The 9,294-nt window shown below is 35.3% G+C and overlaps 1 pseudogene; it reads right to left on the minus strand.

The window, feature by feature from the left end:
• Positions 1–5,384: 5,384 nt before the first annotated feature.
• LOC120617187 (uncharacterized) lies at positions 5,385–5,503 on the minus strand (annotated as a pseudogene).
• Positions 5,504–9,294: the final 3,791 nt, after the last annotated feature.

Raw genomic sequence — 9,294 nt, forward strand, 5'->3', positions numbered from 1 at the left:
ATTGAGATGGATGCTGTTGCCATTGCAATGGAAATTATTGTGATAAATTAGTGATGTCCAATGGATACTGAATTGAATACAGTCATTATGGGTACCACATATTTGCCATCCCAAGACCAGTGCATAATGGAACTTGAGAGATAAGAGATAAGAGTTGCCTTGTCTTGTTACCAGATTTTCTAATTCCATGAGTGTATATTTAGAATGCAATTTATCATTTAAGCTTCTTCTATTTGTCAAAATTTGAGCAAACTGCTATGTGAAATAAGAGGAAGTAAGATCACCAGGTTTTAAGAAATTATGTTGTCTAATTGTGGGATGGAAGAAGAAACAGAAAAAGTCAGGTAAGGGCTAACTTTGTTTAGGGAATAGTATCATAAAAATGTAAAAATTCTCAGTCTATTATCTTATATCAGAGTAATCACTTGTGACATAAGTCTAGAACTTTCATTAAAATTAATAGGTAGGAGAAAAAAATGGCAGAGATGATAGAGGCTTAGTTTATCCTTCTTGCAACCAAATCAAAGTTGTGACAGATAGCAAATAGCAAGGAAAGTTGCCTGGGATCTAGATGAAAAAGCCCTACAACTAGGGAGAAAAATAAGAAATCACCCTGCAAAAGGAGGAGGTAGGACCAGGGCACGAGGCTGCCTGGTCCACAGCGGCTGAGTGGGACAGAGGCAGTACAGCCGGCAGCTGCAGACTCCTCTTAAAGGGGCCAAGTCCACGATTGGAATTTTATGGTGATGGACCTGCTCATTCTGAGCTATAGTACTGGGTGGGCTGCATGGAGGCCACCAGGGACTTACAGAGGGTCACTGAGTTGTCAGAGTAAGGGCCGAGGCAAGGCTCTCTCCCTGCAGAAGTGCTGAAGGTATTGGTATCTATTATTCCTCTGATGAGCCCTCCCGCTCCCAGTATGCTGACCAACCATAGCTGAGACATCATCAAACTGGATAACAGAGGTCGCTTGCCCCAGAGGATTCCCTGAAACTCCACTTCCCCCAACTCGAGGTCCCACCCAAGCCACATCCTGGTGTATCCTCCACGAATCAGGTGCTCCTTGCTGAGCAGAGCCAAGACTCACACTACTGACAGCTGGCCTCAGTTTCTAGGGTGGCCTCTTGAGGCAACTATAAGCACAGCACCCGTGGATTGCTTGCTGAATCTTAACAGGTGGCCCCGGAGGGGCACAGGCTGGGGCTAAACTTGGCCTGCAGCTGAACTCCTTTCAAGACTGGGCCTCTGGACACCTACTACACAAAGCTGCACTAATAAGACAGGGAGACTAGGAGCTTTGCTTAGTATGTAGAAACTGACACCGAAAGGCAGATAAAATGGGAAGACAAGGAAGCAGAAACCATATGAGAGAAACGAACAGAGATCCAGGAATAATGAGTAAAGCAATTTAACAGATGCAGAGTTCAAAAAATTGGTTATAAAGATGCTCAATGAACTTAGGGGAAGTACAGATGAATTCAGTGAGAACTTAACAAAGAGATAAAAAACATAAAAATGAAAATGGAAATTATAAAAAGGAACCAATCGGAAATTAAGACCACATTATCTGAGATGAAGAATATATTAGATGGAATAAACAGAGTGGATAAAGAAGGGGATTGAACCACTGATATAGAGTATGAGAAATGCAAGGACACTCAATAAGAATGGACATTCAAGAAAAAAGTAATCAAGACTATAATAATAAGTTAAGGAACCTATGGGACACTATTATATGTAAAACTATTTGAGTCATAGAGGTAGCTGAAGAAAAACAAAACACTGAAGAGGTATTTAAAGAAATGATGATGGAAAACTTCTCACCTGGTAAAGGAAATAGACATACAAAACCAAGAAGCTTAGAGAGTCCCAAGAAAGAGGGACCCAAAGAAGCCCACACCAAGACACATTAAAATTAAAATGCCAAAGATTAAGTACAAAGAGAGAATCTTAAAAACAGCAAGAGAAAAGCAGTTAGTTACCTACAAGGGAGTACCCAAAAGACTGGCAGCTGATTTCTCAAAAGAAACCATTAGGACAGAAGGGCTTGGAACAAAATAGTCAACCTGATGAAAACCAGAGATCTAAAACCAAGACTACTTTATCCACCAAAGCTATAATTTAGAGTTGAAGGACAGATGAAGAGCTTTGCACACAAAAATAAGCTAAAGGAATTTATCATCACCAAGTTAGTATTACAGGACATGTTGAAGAGTCTTCTTTAAGAAGAAAAAACATGTATTAAACATAGAAATAAAGAATGGTAATAACTATATTCCTATCAACGAGTACCTCAAATGGAAAGAATTAAGTGCTCCAACAATAAGGTAGAGTGGCTGAATGGATAAGAAAACAAGACCTCTACATATGCTACATAAGACTCACTTTAAATTAAAAGACACATACAGACTTAAAGAAAGGGAATGCTAAAAGATATTAACTTGATGGACCTAGAGGGTATTGTGCCAAATGAAATGAGTCGGATAGAGAAAGATAAATATCGCATGATTTCATGTACATGTGGAATCTAAAGAACAAAATAAATGACGACAACAACAAAATCAGTAATAAACTCATAGATAAAGAGAATATTTTGAGGGCTACTAGATGGGAGGGGGTTGGGAGGACAGAAAAAAAAGGCAAAGGGATTAAGAGATACAAATCTGTGGTCGCAGAATAGAGATGAAGATGTAGAGTGTAGCATGGGGAAGATAGTTAATAACATAATAAATATGTAAGGGGGTAGAGGAGTACTAGGTTTAGTGGGGTGATAGCTTTGTGAGTTATACGGATCCCTGATCACTATTGTGTACAAGTGAAACTGGTATATAATGCCAACTATAGTTGAAAAAAAAAAACTCATTGAATTGTACAATGTGAAAAAAAAAAACAATACTAGGTGGAAAAAAATTAATAGATGAAATGTCCGCAGGAACGAAGCATAATTGAACAGGTAAAAACTAATCTGCTTTCCTCTCAACATTTTCAACACATATAAACTCCTTAATATTTACATTATCCCCCTTTAATATTTACATTTACCCCCCTTTTTCCTAGTTTATTTCTCCAACTGTCTACCTTATCCCAAAGTACTGGCCCAGTATGCCTGACTGAGATTTTCCTAGAGAAGGAATCAGACAAAAACATCCCCAAGTAAACACTTGTTGGGGGATTTCATTCTTCTTCAGGTTCAGACTAAGCCTAAAATAGGCCTCACTCTGCAGCTTTCTATGACTGGGCCCCCTCTCTGTGCTCTGGCTTGCCTGCGAACACTGTAAGTGACCAGGAGGACAGCTGACAGAAGTGGGCTTAGACATAGCTATGTTTCCAAGCACCCTCCAAAGGTACGCTCGCGTATTTGGGATATCTACCTAGTGCAACCAAGAGCAACAACATCCTGTTTGCCGTCTCCTAACCCTGGTATGGTTGGGAACCAGCTCAGCTTTATTTTCTAAAATGTGATTTTTTTTCAAGTGCTGTTAAGGTCATGGGGTGAATATTCATAGGGTGAAGGGCGTGGGTCTCATTCTAGACCTCAAATATGTTAGGAAAGGAGGATCGTGTCTTTTCTTCAGACTAATATTTTTTCTCCAAAGACTATTTGGACACTACATAGCCCTGGATAATACATAGCAACTTAACCTGACCAGAGGTACATAAATAGAAAAGTTATCATTTATCAACTCTGGGAATGTCAGACAGCTAGCCCTTATTACAACTACTAGATTTAGTTCTTTACTTAGGAGCTTGATGAAATAAGCTGGCTTGGAAGGCAGGGAATATATGTGTTTAAGTGTGTGTATGTACATGTGTTTATATGTGTTTCATACACTCTTTACCTAGCACAGCTCAGTTTGTGTTTTGGGTATATTGTTTCTTGGTAGCTTAGAAGATTCTATTATACTTGAAATATTTAACTGGAAAATAATGACTGTGACTCTGGCTTTAATCTACATTAGTTATGAAAACAGATATTGAGTTCTTTGATAGCATTTCTAATTCTGTGAATGACTATATTCATTTTTTTAAAAAAAATTACCCTATTAATAATTAACTTTTTTTTCAGAAGAATATTGAATATTTTTCAGGGATTCTGTTTTTCATTATCATGACTAAATAATGTTGCACGGTCCTTTAAAAACTTGAAGAATAAGATAGCTTGGGTCTCTTGGAAATGTCCATCTTGTTATTAATAAAATATAATCTTTTTAACTTTTGTCTTTTCCTGGGCCATGTATTACTTGAATCTAACATAAAAGTACCAATATCTTCACTTTAGAAATGTTATAAAGATGGTTTGATTATACACGAGCAGATGTATATTAACAATCTAGCTTTCCTTAGAAAACTTTGCCTAACTTTAGGCTCTAATATAATTGCTTCAATCAAAAAAAACTTTTTCCATCAAATATTTATGCATGGCAATCTATGTGCCAGTCTCTGTTCTAACTATTAGGAATACTGTTTGAACAACACACACACACACACACACACACACACACACACACACACACAAATTTAGGAGCTGCCTGTATTAGGTTTTTATTGCCGTCATAACAAATTACCACAAACTTAGAGGCTTAAAACAACATATACATATTATCTCACAGTATCATTGGGCCAGGACACAGAGTGGCTCAACTGGTTCTCTATTTAAGAGTCCTACAAGGCCAAAATCAAGATATCAGCAAGAGCACACCCCTTTCTGGGGCTTTAGGGAGAATCTGCTTCCAAACTCAGTCAGATTGTTGACAGAATTTGGTTCCATGTGGTTGTAGACTGAAATCCCAGTTTCTCTGCTGATTATTCTCAGCTTATAGGCACTGCTGGCATTCCCTGGCTCATGGCTTCCTTTAAAGACAATAAGGGCAAAGAAAGTCCTTTTTATGCTTCAAATCTCTCTAACATTTCCTTCTACTCCATCCCTCCTACCTTGTTCTTTGGCTTCATCTCTTTATCTCTTTAGCCTTCCTCTTTTAAGTTTAAGGGCTCATATGATTATATCAACAAACCGAAAAATCCGGGATAATTTTATTTAAAGTTCAACTGATTAGTAATCTTAATTTTGTCTGCACAGTCTCTTCACAGCAGTATCTAGCTTAGTGTTTGATTGAATCACCAGGAAATGAGAATCTTGGAAGAACATCAGATTTTTACTTAACACACTGCTTATAATCTCTATGACATTTCTTAAAGTTTTTTGAGGCAGTAGTTTGACACATGGAATATCAAAATGCATATAACAGTGAGAGCAGAACAGTATTTTTCCATTGCCATTTTTCAATCATCAGCAAGCAAGTATATATAGGCAAGGCAACCCTTGGTTGACCTCACAAATTGCAAGGACCTTGTCAGCTTACAATCCCTTATTTTTTTATTTTTTATGTCTACAGCACCTGGTCTTCCCAGGTGATCTCCCATCCAAGTACTAACTAGGCCCGGCTCTGCTTTGCATCCAAGATCAGACAGGATCGGTCTTGTTCAGCGTGGCATGGCCATAGACAATCATCAGCAAGTATCTTAGGAGCACTCTTATGTTTACTTATAAGAACTACACTAATAATGGAATTCTCAAAGTAAACTCTTCTTTTATTTAACAGTTCTCAATAATAATAGTGAGTAATTATAATATTGAGCCAGCTTTAAAAAAATTAAAAGATAATGGACGAGTAATAGGAATACAATTTGTTACAAATTGATGTCTGACTCAGTAAGACTGGGTCTTATTGTTCCGAAAGGTTTCCAGAAGAAATTTTTTTTTTTTTGAATTGGACTGAAGAATATTTGGAAAATAAAAGAGTGTACTCTGATTCATTCGAAAAGATATTTGTCATATTCTCACAGATATTCTTAATCTTAAATATTTCAAGTGACAACTGTTTCCTCAGGGGGCCAGAAGCTGGAAGGGCCATTGTCTTAATCCTGCTGAAAATTATCTCAGACTGTTCAAAATATAGTATGTTTTGTCATATGAGTGAGCAAGATTATATCCTTGGTAAGTCACATTTTGATTTGTCTTTTCTGTAAACTTAATTTTGAGGCTAGGTAGAGGTGATGGCAAGGGTGATGGTAATAATTAAGGTAATGAGGATGAAAGGAGAAGGATATCTACAGTGTGTATGTCTATGTACTAGAATATGTACAAAATAGAATATTAGAATATTAGAAATGGAAAATGGAAAACATTTTGGATAAACTACACAATTATCATGCAAAAGTTATTAGTGTTATATAGTTATTTATTTATATGGTTCAAATAAATAAGAGATTGAGTTATTTACAATTTTATGTTAGTTTTTACATAAAATAATTTTTATAGGTTATAAAATAATGGTACTGGCTCTTGTGTCAAGGAATAAATATGGTTGCTAAATGTAGTCTCCTTCAAAGTATTTTCTTAGCGTTGTGAATATTTTTTACTTAAAAATTTATTAATAATATTCTGAGATAAAAATATTTTTCAGGTATCTATAAAACTTCTTACTCTTATTTAAGATTTCCAATAATGGCATTGATATCATAAAGGATCCTTCAAATTTACCAGTTTGTAGGAAAAAAAACAAACAATGTAATTGAAACTTAGGCTATCTTTTTATTAATTACACAAAAAATAACCTGTGAGGTAGAGGTGTGTGTGCATGTGAGTGAGGATGTGAATGTATGTCAGGGTGAACCTAATATTTGAAATCAAGTTTTATATATATTCAACATTTAAAAGAAGTTATTGAGTGTCTAAAATATACTCAATGTGTAAGTATTGGGGATATAATTTTGAAATAGAGAGACATGACTCCTGACCTTTGAGAATTAAAGTTTAATTGGGTAAAAAATGTTTTAAAATTAGAAAGAAAAAAAAACTTCCACAAGACCAGTATGTAAAAGCTTATAAAATGAACATTAGACTGACTACTCTAAATTAGGTGCAAGTAAAAAAACTAACATAACTTTACAATGTTTTTCCCCTTTATTTTATTCATTTCTCTTTTATTTTCCCATAAATATAAGAACATATTTCAAAATTTATTGCAGGATTGTTTATAGAGAGAACACACACAGAAAGAGACACACACAGGATAAATCAGTTTACAGATGACCTTCAATTATTTTAATCAAGGCAATTATTTCAATTGACTTTTGAACAAATGTGAAATGATCATGAAAGTGGTCAGTGCCTGTTACTGAAAGTTTCACTTGGCATTTGGAGATAATAAGGAGAATATAGAAGCCACTGACTCATTACAGTCAATTTAAATGTCTTTCTAGTTCTGTTTTCTAAGCTTTACCCGTCTCTGTAATGAATAGAACTTTTAATGGAAATAATGTGAATTAGTACAGAGGCTGGGATTGAATTAGAATCATAGATTCTTCCATCAATGAGTTTTATAAGGAAATAAGAATATGACACAAGTAGCAATAAGAATATCATTGGCAGCTCTCATACTGAAATTCTCAGGATGAGTTCAGTATATTTTCACAAACCTTAACATCATCAAGGAAAAATAGCCAATGCTTAGATATGGGTTGAGGGCAGTTAAAAATCATAGTATATATAAGCGTAGCTGCAGTTCCCTCTATTGAAGTATTATCTATATTATTTTATGTAGAATTACATATTACGGAATTGTAAGAGTAGCAAAGACAAATTGAAAGCCTTTATGCTATTCTTTGGAGAGATAGTTTATATTTCCCAGTCTCTCTTGCTGTGAGATATGGTCATGTACCTAAGTTTTCACCAGTATGTCTGAGTGATGGTGGACATCACTGCATGGACTATAAAACACAGTGCTGGACCTTCTCTCATGCTTTTTCTCCTTTGCCAACTGAATGCAGACAGAGATAAGCCCAAGGAGATGGTACAGCACAGAGAGAAGGAAACTGGATCCCTAAATTACTTCAGAGAGGAAGGCCACCCACTGAAGAGAATAGGCACAAGACCGGTACTTGAGCAAGTAATTATTTTTTAAAACCACTCAAATATTAGAATCTATTTATTATCAATAAAATATTAGCAGACTATCCACACTCGATCCAGAAATACATCTCTTTTTCAAGGTTAATACATGCTATTTTTTTTTTTTATTACGTTCTGGGACTGATAACTCACAAGATCTGTAATTAAAAAAACAACTCTAAGTGAGGAAAAAAAAACTATTTAGTTAAGACTAAATTTGCCTATATGTAACATTCACAGTGGTTCCAAATTAAAAAAAAAAATCAATACCAATGACTGTTATTAATTCAATATGATTTCTTTTTCTTACAACTATTCTGTTGCTGTTTTTTAGGCAGAATAATATTGAACATTCTACCTGTTAATTAACATATGTTGAGCAGATTTCCTACTAAATGCTAGAAAGATACAGTGACCAAGGCAGGCATGATCATGCCAGCAGGAGGTCTGTAGCTCTGGAGAAGATAGATATTAAACAAATAATTACTGTTTGTTCTACTAAGGATAGTGTGCAAAGAATGATCAAGTTTTTAAAACTTATCTGCTTTCATCACCACAAAAAAATTATTGATTACACCAATGAGAAAGTAATACATATGTGGGGGAACCTGAGGTCTAATGAAGGACTGGTTATCCTATTTTCCCTTATATCATTAATATTTCATTGAGAAATATATTTAAGCAATGAAATCATAATGCTCAAGTTATATCTATAAGAAAAATCTGATACACTGAACTGAAGTATGCATGTTATGCAAACTCTATTTTATAAACATTGAGAACTTCTCAGTTCCTTATCAATACTTAAATTTTATTAAAAAACTTATTCACATATGTTTTGAAATGTCAGGTATCTAGGGTATGACTCTTAGCTGTTTAGAATCAATTGGATAGTCTCTTGCTAATCACCCAGTTTTAGAGTTAGACCTGTATAGATTTACATCCCAGCTCTGGCATTATTTGGTCTTGTTATTTTGGCCAGTGTTTACAACTTCTCCATGATTCATTTTGTTTTGTCATTAATCCTTGGGAATGTATATTGCATTGATTAAGAAATATTTAGATGAAAATAAGAGAAAACTCTTTGGAAATCAACTCAAAAAAGAGCAGGCTTATTTAGCTCACCTTTACAGGAAGGCAGGCAGTAAGTGGCTGCTGGCCTCAGATCAGCATCATCAATAATGCTGTCATGGCCAGTATTTCCATGATTATCTTGTCACCCCCATGCTTTTTATCTCACTGTCCCCAAATGGCTGCTGTATCGCTTGACATCATTTCTGCTTTTCTTTCTTTCTTTCTTTCTTTCTTTCTTTCTTTCTTTCTTTCTTTCTTTCTTTCTTTCT

This window comes from Pteropus medius, unplaced genomic scaffold (assembly GCF_902729225.1).
Source record: "Pteropus medius unplaced genomic scaffold, Ma_sr-lr_union100, whole genome shotgun sequence".
NCBI classification, from domain to species: Eukaryota; Metazoa; Chordata; class Mammalia; order Chiroptera; family Pteropodidae; genus Pteropus; species Pteropus medius.